General features: G+C 42.9%; 1 protein-coding gene and 1 long non-coding RNA gene across 7 annotated transcripts in view; one reads left to right on the top strand and one right to left on the bottom strand.

Annotated features, from left to right (window-relative positions):
* TSPAN4 (tetraspanin 4) overlaps positions 1 to 15,235 on the top strand; it is a 500,093-nt gene that overhangs the window by 53,139 nt on the left and 431,719 nt on the right. Inside the window, exon 1 of one of the 6 annotated variants that reach the window (XM_083698407.1) lies at positions 2,843 to 2,900. The exons of the other annotated variants lie outside the window; for them this stretch is intronic. The gene's annotated coding sequence lies outside the window, so the exon portion shown is untranslated. Of the gene's footprint in view, positions 1 to 2,842; positions 2,901 to 15,235 lie in introns of those variants that run through there. 6 annotated transcript variants of the gene reach the window in all.
* LOC310825435 lies at positions 5,816 to 13,492 on the bottom strand. The gene is made up of 2 exons (XR_014555313.1): positions 13,366 to 13,492; positions 5,816 to 6,188 (listed from the first exon to the last, which is right to left on the bottom strand). It is a non-coding gene; the product is annotated as an uncharacterized lncRNA (long non-coding RNA).

The raw sequence follows: 15,235 nt of genomic DNA, 5'->3' as shown, positions 1-15,235 counted from the left end.
TTCAACAACAACTTGACTGCATGTTCTCTGAATGTTCTGTGCTGAGACAAGTTTCAAGCTTGCCTGTATGCTTGAGTGCCTGTGTGTGACTCTCTCTGGGTGTATTCACTCAGGCATGATGGAACACACAGTTTTCAGAACAGGAGATTATCTGTGAGTGTGGTTAGTAGATCTTTTTTGGAAGACTATCCTCATTTTGAGTAAATATGCTAGGCAAGACCAGATACTGACATAGTACCTGGAGGTGATCTGGTTGGTTAGGATGCCTTTTTACCTGCTTAAACATTAACTCAATATGGTTGATCTGGGAAGCCCTCCTACTCCATAAGACGCTTCCAGATTCTAACTTCAGTAGCTGAGTCTTGTGCAGCAGTAGCTTATGATTTTGATTGTGGTGTAAAGATTATGGGTTAAAAGGGGAATTTATCAATTTTGTGGGGGCAGCTGTAAATTTGCAGGTTATCTTTTGCTGAAATATCTGTTGAATAATAGAAGATGAACCTGTGAAAGGAAAAAGAGTTACTTTTGCTCCCATTTGTTTTTCTTCCTTTCTTGTTGGCAATTTTACCTGGGTAGTGGTCTGAGGAATTGATTTAAGAAAGCCAACACATCACACTTTTCTTTCTGTTCAAAGCAATGCAAATGCTGTCTTTGCTGTGTTTTGGCTGTGGGCACTTAACATTGTTGATGTTCTTGCACACCACACCAGTCTCTGAGTTGTGTGAGATTCCAGGGGTTCCAGATGCTTACCCAGGGATCGTGTTTCCTTTTTAGGAAAGAGGCACAGTGGAGACTGTGGTGTCTTTATGATATATTTACACATATATACAACCTGAGCCTACGATAGAGGGGTTCACAGCATCAACACCCCAAAGGTGTATGGTTTTTCCCATAGCTGCTGCCTTGGATTCAAGCAGAAATTAAACACTGCTCTCAAGGGCTGCTATGACTCTCTCTCCAGTTTGCTGCTTTACTTCTAGGTTACATCACTGCAAAAAACTCTACTCCAGACTCTGGCTTTTTCTGTTGAGGGAGGGGCCCCCACCCATTTGCTGTCTCATACTGAGCCCCTTAATCCCCCTTAATGGCTCATCACCCAGGTGATCACCTCACCAAGAGGCTAGCTTGGCTATGCCAATAATTAAATTCTAACACTTGCTGTATCCAGGGATTAGAAGGATCTGGCACCCAGTTTAGTACCCCAAACTCATAATAGTATTATGAAAACAAGACTCGAGGTGCTATGCAATGTTCTTCAGACTATTGATTGTAATCTGGTATGCACTTTGATGTTTTTGCTCCTGTTTTAAAATGTCTTTTTTTGTTTTTACTTCTGTGTCTAAAGTAGGTGGGAGAAGGTAGACAATTATGAGAAGAATCATTGCTTTGAAAGCAGAAAGTATCTTTGTTTAGACTGGGGTGGGGGCAAATGTGCTCCTTCAGACCCCTCTGTCTGGCTCTTGGGGATTCTGTCTAGGCCATTTGTCTAGTTCACCCTGATTTCCTTTCTCCTTGAGTGCTTTTGCTTTGCTGTAACGTATCTTTGAACTGCAATGGTGCCTCTTGCTTCCCTGGATGGAGGTGAGTGTGTATAAAACTCTGGCTTTTGCATATCTGGTATGTAGCCTAATACTCTGACTAGAAGTGTCTCTCCAGGATTTCAGACTGGGGACATTCCCAGTTATACCTAATCCTCAGATTCTCCTGGGACCTTCTGCATTTAAAGCAGATGCGGTACTGCTGATCTGCACCCATCCCCTAATGTAGAGCTGCTTCAGTGAAGATGATGGAAATTGTTTCTCAGTAAGCATCTATAGGACTGCAGGTTGTGCCAATTAGCCAGGTAGCTTGTGAGAGTTGCTACTATAATGCACAAGATAAAAAGTGTAAAATAACCACTATCATTTTAATCAGTCGTTCATTATCTCATATGTCAATCAGGGATTCTAGGAAGAAAGGTTTTGTCTCATTCAACAAACATGTTATCAACCACGGTTACTGTTTAGTATTTGGAACTGTTGTTTCTACTGCAGTTCTTAAAAAACGGATAGATCTATATGCACTACAAAAATGAATTTTATTTCCCTTGCATTCAGCTCTTGCAGAGGTACATTTCTCATTTTAATAACATTTTAAAACTGCCTGGCTTAAGGATTTTCACTTGAAAGATCTGCTGAAAATCCTTGCTTACATGGAAAATCTATTACATGAAGATATGATCTAAAATTTCATCAAACTCTTAAGATTTATTGTATCTCATCTGACTCGAGGCATGAGTTGCGAGGGTAAGAAATATGAGGCATGGAGCCCTGAAGCAAAGGTGGATTAAAAAAAAGAAAAGGGACAAAAGATTTGAGATCAGGGGAAATAATCTATGTTTTCTGGTACAAGGTATTTAAAATACCCTAATTGCCTTCCCACCAAATTCAGTGCTTATAGGATGCAAAATGAGATGGCAAAATAAAGTAATGTGAAAGTCCGGCTACTCTCTCAATTTTGCAGTCAAACCACTTGCTCAGGTGAGGAATGATTGTTCCTGAGCAAGTAACTTGTCAGAACTGCTGCCCTGGGAAGTAGAAAGGGCACGTAGGAAAACTCAGGGGGCAGAATTGCTAATAGGTTTCACTGGCCCTGGTGCTGCCTTTTCTGGCACGGCAATAAAGTAATGGGGTGGGGTGGGGGAAATGTAACAGCTTAATTTCTGTGTGTCAGAGGCTGCTGCTGAAAGCATGGAAGCAAGGCCAGTCATTAAAAAAAAAAGGCAACACAAGTCAACAACCTTGCTTTAGGATGGTGGTCAGTTTTCTGCACTTTCCTGCAAAATTGCATTCCATGTGCCATTTCATAAATGCTTATCTGGAGTGTGACGTGGGAGGACATTGCTAAAAGGTCTGGCGAAGGTGAGTAACGGTTTTCTATTTTATCGTCTTGGCATGAGATTGGAAAATAAAGTCAGATTGTGATTAATCATGCCATACAGTGTTTGCTATGATATTTCATGTGTTGCCTGTCAATCAATAATAAAATCTCTTCTATCGTTTAATAGATAAAAATAGGGACACATTTATTTATTTATTGTACGCTTGGAAGACATCCCTAACCGTTCTTGATTGAAACCCACCAGATGCTTGTGGGAAGAACTGTGTGGTAGCAGCAGTGCTGTCCTTCAGATGTGGACATAATTAGCTTCTCCATTCCTGCACCTGGTCAGGGGAAGTGGTTGCTCTTTCATCTGACCCCCAAGGCCACTGACATGGTCAAGAAAGGAGGGCAGCTCTACCAGTTTCACAGAACTGGCTGCCTGAAGGAATGACTATATGCTTGTAGCAGCCTCTGACCCCCTGGCCCAAGCATTGTTATCTGCTGTGCTCTGACTTGGTTCCCAGTGTGTGTGTTTTTCTGGGAAAGGCTTGCTCTTGTCCCCAATGTCATGACTGCCATCATGAGTTGACATCAGCTGTTCTGATTTCTATGTGGAAGCTGGATTCCTGCCGAGACTGTACATGACTTTGCTCAGATGGAGTTTGTGAGCCAAACTGGTCATTTAAGTCAAATTGTATACCTGCAGTCCAGATGTTAATTGGGCACTTTTAATTATTAAAACGTTGGCACATTCAACCAGATACGAGGTTGCATCCATTTGTGTCCCTCTGCTTGAGCAAGGCTCTTTGCTTCAGCAGATATTTCTGTGAATGGAAGGGGAAGGGAAGTGATATTTGCCAATTTCTCTTTTCTCCCACAGCCCCGCTGTGCCACTTTCCATATCATTGCAGCCTGCTGTTCTGTAAAGCAGATTTTGGGGCTGCAGAGAGAAGAGAGACTCAGCAAAAAAAAAAAAAAAAAAAGGCTTCTTCTCCCTCCCCTTTCTGCTCATGGAAACCTTTGCTGGATCAAAGAGCTTTCCATGAGCCTACTGACACAATTGGATACAATCCAGAGCTTTTATAGTACCTGGGGGCAAAATTCAAAAACTTTGGTCAAGCATCCTTCATTGTGTGATTGTGATAGGATTCCTTTCTGTGGTGTTTTGATCAATGCCTGTGTGCTTTGCTGCCCACTGGTAACCTGTAATGCTTTTGGGGGGGGGGGGGGAGAGAGAGATGGAAATTTAAGACTGCTGTATTCTGCAAATGTGCAGTGGCCTGAACATAAGTCCAGAAATAATAATAAAAATAGCTGCAGCTCTCCAAATAATCAGCAACATTTACCCACTGGATTGACAGTTTTTATAGAGGGCAGGGATAGAAATAAATTGCTGCTCTGGCCTTTTATGGCTTGATTTTTCTTGATGTAGCTCAGTTGGTAGAGCATGAGAGTCTTAATTTTAGGGTTGTGGGTTTGAGCCCAATGTTGGGCAAAAGATTCCTGAATTGCAGGTAGTGCTTTTTCTGGGGGTTCTCAAGGGTGTGCAGTACTGGCACCTTCCTCCTCCCCCATCCCAAATGTTAAAAGAGTGGCTCCTCCCCCATCCCAAATGTTAAAAGAGTGGCACTTACTCACAACTTCATGGTGAGTACCAGCACCTTTTTCCCTAAATAATAAAAAAGAGCACTGATTGCAGGAAGTTGGACAAGATGAATTTTGTGGTCCCTTCCAACTCCACAATTCTGTGATACTGTACTCTATAGCAGTGTTTCCCAACCTTGGGCCTCCAGCTGTTTTCGGACTACAATTCCCATCATCCCTGACCACTGGTCTTGCTAGCTAAGGTTGATGGGAGTTGTAGTCCAAAAACAGATGGGGGCCCAAGGTTGGGAAACACTGCTCTATAGCCACATCCTGTGTCTGATCACGTGATTTAAAAGTAAGGAAGAGCTTTGGTTCCTTTGGAGAAATACATATTAGAAAGTAGCTTAAGAATGCCCTATAACAGATTGATAAACTTAATAGCAGAAAATGAGCTTCCCCAAGTTCAGCGTGTAACAGAAGACGATGGGCAAGAATCAAGATGCAACTCAGCCCCCTTAACAAATGTAGGGGAGAGCCATGAAACCTCAAGAATGGCAGTTCTTCGTGCAAACTATACAGTGGAAGCTCAGGTTAAGAACTTAATTTGTTCTGGAGGTCTGTTCTTAACCTGAAGTACCACTTTAGCTAATGGGGCCTCCTGCTGCCACCGCACCACTGCGCAATTTCTGTTCTCAACCTGAAGCAAAGTTCTTAACCTGAGGTACTATTTCTGGGTTAGCGGAGTCTGTAACCTGAAGCGTCTGTAACCTGAGGTACCACTGTACATTGGTTTTAAAGTCGTCCTCAAAATATTTGCTAAATGTTAAGTAAGGAAAGCACCATACTGATAGGGAAAAAAAGGGGGGAAGTCATTCCTGAAAATGGGAGACAATAATTGGACTGTTGGTATTAAATAACCATTTCTTCAGTACTAGTGCAAGAAATGGATATATTGGCCTTTGTATATGCACAGTACTGGAATTTAGCATCACACAAGCTTTCCTTCTGAAATATGTCGGCTGAAGGAAGCAACGTTTTCCCCCACAGCTACATTTTTTGACTTTTTTTCTGTTGGTGGAGGTCACCTTTGTGAATGAGCTTGTTGGGGCCTGGCTTTCTGAGACTGATAACTTATTCCATTGTGAAACAGACAAGTAAGTGCAAGATGGCACACAGGCCAAGGAACTTAAAAAGGGCAAAGGCGTTAAGTTATCTTTTAAAAACCGAATTGAGAAGTGCAGAGTAGGTAATCCCTTAGAAGTAGTAAAATATCTCAGCAGGCCAAAATTACAGTGTCAGTCTTCTGATGTTCTTATCTAAATTGGCATCTAATCTTAGTCTCTAGGAGAATGAACAGGCAAGGATGTTGTTTATAGGGATGTCTGTCTTATTGTTCAAACAGAAGGTGGTAGGTGAAAATCTTCATGATCTCTAATCAAACAAGGCAATTTCAGGTGTAAACTGTTTCCAAATAAAGTCTCTGAGAAAGCTGATTTGTTTGTTTAGGACAAAAGTTATTTTAACTTAACACGTTGCACTGGGAGATGGAAAAATGCATGGTCTGGCATCAGCGTGGCTTCTGACTTACGCAGCAGAAATGCAAAAGAAATGGGCTGCTTGCTCTTATCTTGGAACTTAGCAGACATTCAGGCTGGCCTTGGGCAGTTTTCTAGAGGAAGATCCTTGCTTTCTGTCGTTGTGAATCCTTCTGAGCCAAGAGCTGCTGCATGATTTCTGAGCTGATGTGAACATTGACAAATTACAGCAAGGGTCATCAATGTGGTGCCCTCAATAACTTGTCCTAACACCCACAAAGCCTCGAAGATCCCCCCCACTCCCTGTCCCCTTCCATAATGAGGTGGTGAGGATGGTTATCTTTTTCTCCCAGGAAAAGTACATAGAGCTAAAGGAGGATGTTCTTTCTGCTTCCTCTTTGGGCTCTGTGTGCTTTTCCTGCACTACAAGGGTGACAGTGGTGCTGGCACTGGGTTTTCTGATGAAATTTTAGTCTACTCATATTATGTAGGAAAAAAATTATCCACATCCCAAGATCTTTGTGTGCATTTCTCTGCCAGCGACAGCCTGTTATACACTGCAGGAATGCATAGGAGTCGACTCCCAGGAGCCCACTTCTTGTTCCTGTTAAGCCATAGATTGTTTGGATTGCTTTGATACTCTAGGACCTAGCTAATGGAAAGAGAACCCTCAAACCTGCATAAGAATTAACATGGTTTTCAGAGAGCATCAATTCACCCCCGTTTCCCCTTTATGTTGGTTTTGACGCTCCAAAACATGTGAATTACCATGTCCCATCCAAATGGATGGAGATGGCCAGATGGCAAGCCTAATTGCAGTAGCAATTTCCCCCCATCTTCTGGAGAATGATTTGATATTCAGAACTGCAATTTAAATCCCAGCTGATTAATCAGCCTCCAAGCCGATCATGCTAATGTTCTAGAATGTTGGAGACCAATTCGCTCTCCAGTTAACTGGAATAAGCAGAGGCATTCTTCTTGGCATCCTTAACTACTTTGGGCCAAACAATGCACAACTGAATTTCTGTTAAGTTAAAGTCTTTGTCTCCCCTACCCGCTTTTGTGTACTGCTCAGTTTTATTTGTATGGTAATATAGTTTTACTGTTTCTAGTTAGCTCTAAAAAAAAATCTTATTTGAACGTTTGTTTATATAGATTTGATACTGATTTCCTCCTATTTTTTATGCAAGCTATTTAAACTGTTTAGAAATTCTTTTTTATCGTAAGCAGTATATAACTTACATAAATAAATAAATAAAATAGTGTGTGGAAACACAACCTGCTGTTTGCCCAACAGAGGACAATTGCATATACAGTATATGAACCTCCCCTCCCCTGGCCCATGTGCCCGTGTGTGTGTGCATGCAATTGTGTGACAGGAAAGATTGCCCAAGGGAAAGGGTTTAAGTACACACACTCTGCTATTGTGCTGAACAAATTAGCATCATCTCCCCTCAGCTGTATTTCAGGATTTTATTTTATTTTTTAAGTTGGGAGACTGCATTGTGAGTAACAGAACTTAGTGGAAGGACACAAGACCTAGAAAGGGCTGGACAGGAAGTCAGGGGGAGGGCCCTGGCTGTGCTCTCCTGACAGCTTCCTCAGGGCAGACTGGTGTGTGTACCTGCACAGAATGCCGTAAAGAACTTTAAGTGAGTGCTATGTTTTAATGAAACAGAGACCTGACCTGATCACAGATGTCCTGTGTAATAGTTGCTCTTCAATTTGCATTTTGAGAATGTGGGATTGGAGTTCAGGGTTTTCTGAGGTGGACATGAGAAAAACCCCTGACACACTAAACTGTATTTTTCTTTAAAACTATGATTGTGTGAAAAATGATACATTTCACTAAAGGTCATGTGCTGATGGGGAAATTGTCTTAATTATATATCTCTATCTCTATCTCTATCTCTATCTCTATCTCTATCTCTATCTCTATCTCTATCTCTATCTCTATCTCTATCTCTATCTCTATCTCTATCTCTATCTCTATCTCTATCTCTATCATCTCCAGACATCAGTCTTTGAAACAATCCAGATTAATGTTGATGAGAGCGGTGGGGTATTGGACAGTAGACGTCAAGCAGAGATAACATTTCCAGGATACCTCTGTGATGATGAAACCTGTTGTTGTTTTTTCAAACCCATCATTTTCATGGCAGTTTTGGCACAGCCACCCAAGTCCCCATATTCTACTGTAACCTAGTCTTATGTACGTGTAATAAAAGCGAATGTATATTCTTGATCTGTCACAAGTTTTCTCTCCTTCCTTGCATTAAATTTGAGATTGCAAGTTTCTTGTGGCAAGACGTTATCTGCTTGTACTTTGTGAAGTAACACACACATTGAGGATGTTGTAGTATAAAACAACAACAGTCTGTTGGCAGATTTCCTTAGGTGGAAAAAATGGGGATTCTTGCCCTATTGAACTCAACCCTTTGATTAGAGCACTGTATTGTACCTTAAAAATGCTGGGACTACAATAAATTTTCTTCTGGGAATTGATGTTCAGCCTGATCTTGACAAGATGAGACCCCCCCCCCCCACTTAAACTTTAAGCTGAAAAAGGCACACTTTGCCACTGATGAAACCTGATATTCAACCATGGATCAATAGGCATTCCAGGCTGCAAACTAGATTCTTCAAAGCTTAAAGAATGTAGTTTGCAGCCTATGATGCCCATTGATCTGTGGTTGCTGCTTGAATTTCAGGATGCACAAGGGGTGCCTTTATCCAGGTCCATTTTATATGCCAGAGGACCCTTTCTTCAGAAACTGAGATCTCCCCAATGTTACACACACCATGCTTAATGTTTATTTGGGTTCCTACATTGTATGAAATGTAGGGCAACCTTCCAAGACTGTTTGGAAACTACTGTTAGCCCAGAATGCAGCAGGCAGAATCCTATCTGGGACTGATTGTAGCGCCTGGCTCATGTAACACCTATCCCAAAGCAACTGAACTAGTTAACAATTTGTTTCTGAGCTCAATTCAAGGTGCAGTTGTTGATCTTGGTTTTGGTTATCTGAAGGAGTCTCTCCTCCCATATACAGTGGTACCTTGGGTTAAGTACTTAATTCGTTCCGGAGGTCCGTTCTTAACCTGAAACTGTTCTTAACCTGAACCACCACTTTGCTAATGGGGCCTCCTGCTGCCGCTGCACCACCAGAGCACGATTCTTAACCCAAGGTACTATTTCTGGGTTAGCAGAGTCTGTAACCTGAAGCGTCTGTAACCTGAGGTACCAGTGTACTATCCCTTGTACCTTCTCATCTTTTAGCAAGTGTTGCTTTCTTTCTAAGTGGCCATTAGAAGTGCTGGTATTTAACTCTTAAGAACTGGGTGTGGTTCCCCCCTCTTTCCTCCCTGTCCCTTTCCTTTTTTGTGTATTGCCTTAGATTATAGGTCTCTGGAGGGACGCAGGTGGCGCTGTGGGTTAAAGCCTCAGCGCCTAGGGCTTGCCGATCGAAAGGTTGGCGGTTCGAATCCCTGCGGCGGGGTGCGCTCCCGCTGCTCGGTCCCAGCGCCTGCCAACCTAGCAGTTCGAAAGCACCTCCGGGTGCAAGTAGATAAATAGGGACCGCTTACCAGCGGGAAGGTAAACGGCGTTTCCGTGTGCGGCTCTGGCTCGCCAGATGCAGCTTTGTCACGCTGGCCACGTGACCCGGAAGTGTCTCCGGACAGCGCTGGCCCCCGGCCTCTTAAGTGAGATGGGCGCACAACCCTAGAGTCGGACACGACTGGCCCGTACGGGCAGGGGTACCTTTACCTTTACTATAGGTCTCTGGGCAAAGACTTTCTTGTTCTAGTTCATCATATAGAAGCCACTCTGGAAGCCTTTTTGGTTGAAGAGTGGGATACAAATGCTCTAAATATAACATCAATGGGCTAAATAATAATAATAATAATAATAATAATAATAATAATAATAATAATAAAATGTTAACAGTAGTATCTTATGCATAAAAAACAAATTTATACTTAGGAATTGATATATGAAACTTCACAGGAGGATGACAAGGCAATTCACTTCAAACCTCCTTTATAAACAACTTAGCTGGACAAACTAATGGATTTTAGTAGTCCACTCATTAAAACTGCATACACATCCATCCTAACAAATACCAAACAATAGAATTAGTCTTGGTTGTAACCATAGTTGTGGTTTTTATATTGTTATACATTGATTGTGCAGAAGTCTAGTGGTAAATGAATTTATGAGTTTAGAGCTGTTGTGGTTTATGGGTGTGATAAGAAGGTAGGCAATATAGCTCGGATATCAACTTGCTAATGGCTGAAATAAAAAAAGTTTATCCGTGTTTTTCAGAGGCTTTGACTCTGAGTAGAAGATGCATTTCTATGGAGGATAAGGTTATATTTACTGTCCTGGGAAAATCTATATTGATGGTCATTGGGATGTTATGGCAAGACTAAATCTGTAGTTTGGGAGTTGTTGGGAAGGACTTTTAATTAATTTTCTAAACATTAAAAAGGGACATGTTTTGCCTACAACTCAGCATGACAGTTCATGCATTTGATGAAGTGGACTCTGGTCCATGAAAGCTTATGTCATAATATGTTGCTCCTTTAAGGTGTCACAAGTCATTTTTGTTGCAAGGGAAAATATGGCTACCCCTAGCAGTGTGAAGAACTTGGGTTTTTAGCAAAGAAATTGCTTCTCTCTGATGAATTTTTCCAACTGCCTGAGAAAAAGCTGGATCCTTCTGCTGACATTTGATGAAGGTTTTGGTCAATAGATGTCTGGGCCTTTCCACTTGTTATGCCTACCAATTGTTGGAAAGCTTATTTCACTTCTCTTGTGGATAGTGTATTGTGCCACAGCTGTAGTCAACTATTGGCTGTGTTGTCCTCAGGGGAATCTGTTACTAATGTGTGTTTTGTTTTCAGGCCTCCTTCAGTTTGATTAATAACACTCATGAAACTTTTTTTTTTAAGCCTGCATAAGAAATAAGTCAGATAAGTGACAAGCATTTCTAATATCCTGTTTCCATCCCATAAAAGAGATGAAGTGAAATAAGTATTGAGCTGTGGGGAAAATTGGGACTGTGAGAGAGGGAGGGCACTTCACTCCCTGACCCCCAACATATATCAAACTGGCAAGGGTCCTAATGCCTTTCTATAAACCTATGATATGTTCTGATATGATATACAATTCTGGTTGCGCTGTATTTAAAAGGATATTGTAGCATGCAACCCATCTGTTGTGTTTGACTGCTAAAGCTTTAAATAGCTGAGTCCAGGGTATATGAATGTGTCTCTGTTCCCTAGCATGGTCACCTACCCTGAATGGCTAGGTTTTTCACTTTTTCTAGCTATCCTGCTGGGCTTAGGGCTCACAGGCAAACTGGAAGCTGTCCAACAGAGTTTTTTCTGGGCAGGTTGAGTTAGGCAAAGGTAAACCAAAGGCAGAGTCAGAACTATGGACAGCTCCCAGTAGGCTCTGCTGGTTAGCTATGGGCAGATATAGTCTCAGTCAGGGGTAGGCAACCTAAGGGCCGTGGGCCAGATGCGGCACAATTGCCTTCTTAATCTGGCCCATGGACAGTCTGGGAATCAGCATGTTTTTACATGAGTAGAATGTGTCCTTTTATTTAAAATGCATCTCTGGGTTATTTGTGGGGCCTGCCTGGTGTTTTTACATCAGCAGAATGTGTGCTTTTATTTAAAATGCATCTCTGGGTTATTTGTGGGGCATAGGAATTCGTTCATTCCTCCCCCCCCAAAAAAAAATATAGTCCAGCCCCCCACATGGTCTGAGGGATGGTGGACCGGTCCACGGCTGAAAAAGGTTGCTGACCCCTGGTCTTAGTAGTGAGGTGAGGCCATCTGAAGCCAAAAGTAGGCTGTAGTTCTGCCTCCTTGGAGGAGCTGGCTGCACTGTCTTATGATATGGAGGAGATGAAGATGCTCTTGGGGGTTTATCTGCTGAGCTGGGGAAAGCAGAAAGGCTATGTCTTCACGATGTGAATGCATAGCATGAAGTACTAATGGTCGCACTGCAACCTGAATGGGGCAGCTTGTGTTTCCTTCTTATTTATATTTGTCCTAGGGTAGTGGGGGGGGGGAGTTCAAAAATCATGATACTAGCTATGCTACCCACCTACCATTATCTGCCCCATATCCCCAGTTTCCTGTTTCTTTAGCCTATTGAAATAAGGGATACAAAGCAAAATGTCAGGCAGTATTCTGTCCAATCATTTTTGGGGGGAAAGGGCCTGCTGCCTCCTCCTATTGTTCTTGGCCAAGAAGGAAGTCACACCTAAGTCTGACACCTGTCCCTAGCTCAGTGTTTATGAAGACTAGACTGACAGGGCATGTTTTGAGTTGCCAAACTCATAATATGTTGACCAGCTTATCGTGTGGTCAAGTCTGTTGCATTGCCTTTTGTCTTTGAAAGCTCTCTGTTCACCAGAATAGTTATTATAAAGTGGCCTGGAAACAATAGGTTGACTTCTTCTTCTTCTTTTTAGCTAGTGCAATTCATTGCTGAGTCTGCTTATCACTCTGTCTTTGTCTATTACTCCTTGGAAGGAACCTCTGGTTGTCATGACGACAAGAAATAGGGACTGAGGAAGTGCTAAACTGGCTCTTGCTCTGCTGTAATATTGCCAGTGGGTTGAAGCTCTTCCCAGTCCAAACTTCCAACCTAGCCAGAAGGCTTTTTTAGGGAGTTTGGTCTTGGGGTTGCTAGGAGGCAACAGTCCTTTAACTGAAGTTGCTAGACAACTTCATGGGGATGCTTGTGGGCACTGGGGCAGAGCAGCGACCTTGAAAAACCGTGGAACAAGATCCACAGGCAGCTTCTGTGACTACTGTTTGGCTTGAGCTGTGGATCATAGCCACAAGTCAACCATGGTGACTGATGCTGGTAGCCTCCTGCAGCACCTGCTACTGTCTTTACATGATGTCTTTAACACATCCATAGTGGTGTTCACTTATCTGGAGCCAATCTAGTATGATCACAGCAAAGTTCATTCCCTGATCATAAACAGGATTGAGGCAGACCTCAGGCCTCACTCTAAACCTTCCTGGTCTCCGCAGCATTCTGGGGAGAGCTTGTTTTCCTTCAGCTTCCATTTTGATGTGGGGAAAATATGTGGCAAGGGTTTCTCTGTAGTGACTTCAATACTGTGCAGTTCTCTGCTGAGGGTTCTCTACTAGAGCCCAAGTATACTGGCATCTTAGGAAATGCTGCAAATCGTTTTCGCTTACCCGGCTCGTTGACATTGAATTGATTTTTTATGAACCATTTGATGGGTGTTATGGTCTTTTAATAGTACAGGTATGGCTTTATATTGAACTGTGTGTTTACTTTTATATCACCCACCTTGAGCCCATGTAGCAATGATAACAGTAATACCTTTTTGGATTCTTTCTTTCTTTTTTTCTCGCCATCCTATTGACTTTGTTCCCACGCCTGTCCCTATACCTCTGCTGTATTTAGGAGTGTTGTCTGGCTAGATGAGAGTATGGTGTGCTTTCAGCAAGCCGCCACTTGAATATTCCACTCTTCCAGACGGGATGTTGCCTGTGGAATGTTAATCCTTTGTTCACATCAGGAGAATGAACTTTGTGTGTATACAGACTGACCTGGAGTTCTAAACCATTACTAAGGGCAGTAGCTCAGTGGCAGAGCCCGTGCTTTACATGCAAAACATCCCAGGTAAAGCTGGGAAAATGCCTCTGTCTGAAGAGCCATTACAGTCCATGACAGCAATACTGGGCTACAGGGACAAATGGTGTGACTTCCTGTGCAACATAAGGCAGCTTCCTGTGTCCCTGTGTCATTGAAATTGGAGGGTCGGGCTGGAATGACAATGATTGCTGATGATGCAGATACAGACTCCCTTTACTCCCTATGGGAGGCAACAATCCCCAGAACAGTATCCCACTTCTTATTGCCCAAGCTGGCAGCAACAGAGAATGGTGTCATGGACACACAGTTTCGAATGCTATTTAAAACCAGCTATAGGGGCACAGTGGCTTTCAACTCTCTAAGGCTGATGGTGTGTGCCTTCTGGTAGCACGAAGGGTACTTTGATGTATTGTGGGCCCCCTTTGCACTGCGCCAGTATCCTTACATGGCACTTACATGCTGCATCATAGAGATGAGCACTGATGTGCTGACCATGGAGTTGGGGTGCAAGCTCTGAACATTCAGGCCTGATCCTGTGTAGTAGTAGTAGAGCTCCATGTTGGATGCAATCCTTACCAGTGGCAGTGGCAGACTTTGGGCGTTAAAATTTCAGCTGTACCGCATGCGACACCAGAATTCAGTGCCCCCCTGCCTCTCACATTCAGTTGTTCATCATTGTTGCAGTGCCCCGTATGGAGCCCTCTCGGCTCAGCACCCAGTGCGTGTGAACTGGTCCTGCTCCCCTAAATCGTCCTCTCCAGCAACATGGTTGCCACTGTGTCTCTGGGCTTCTCCCACAGTAAATTTTCCACCCCATGTGGTTAGAGTAGGCTGCATGGCTCTTAAGCATGGCTGCATTGATTGGATCAGATGACATAGTATGCAGCCATGCTCACAGTCTGAACTGTACAGAGCAGGAGCTCTACACGTTTCTGGAGCAGTGTGGGAGTAATTGCAGGAAGTGTTTTGTTTTTAAATTGGCCCTCAGAGTATAGGAGTGGGCTGGTTTGGGGGGGGGGGAGAGAATAACATACGAAACTGCAAATCATTCTTTTGCAAACTGGATCCTTTTAGAGAGAAACAAGCAGTCAAAAGCTTACATAACGTAGAATCTTGCTGCACCACGCTCACACATTCACTTAATACGCCCCATCAAGAAAATTCCTTTGCAAGCTGATACTATGCTTTCAAGCAGTTACAGAATAGGATTAAATAACATGGCTGCAAGCGAGAGTTACTTTATTCCACCAACACCCACCCCCATCTCCCACAAATTTACAACATTCATCTGTGCTCTCTTGCTGTAGGGACCTCTGTGTTTAGATCTCTGCTGCGAGCCAGAGTTTATTGCAATAATCAACTTGTATAAAATGACAGGAACTGGAGAAATGAAACGTAAGACACTACAGAATCTCCTATTCCTTGCCGCACCCTTTCCTCCATTTGTTTAGATGGTTATTTTATTTGAAGTAACTTTTACTTATGCCAGTGTGGTGTGGTTAGAGTGCTAGACTAGGACCTGGGGAGACCAGGGTTTAAATCCCCACTCAGCTGTTGATTTCATTGAATGACTTTGGGCCAGTCCCTTGCCTTC

This window comes from Podarcis gaigeae, assembly GCF_964106915.1.
Source record: "Podarcis gaigeae genome assembly, chromosome: 1".
Taxonomy (NCBI): domain Eukaryota; kingdom Metazoa; phylum Chordata; class Lepidosauria; order Squamata; family Lacertidae; genus Podarcis; species Podarcis gaigeae.
The sequence above is the reverse complement of the archived record's forward strand: the minus strand, read 5'-3'. Positions and strand labels throughout refer to the sequence as shown.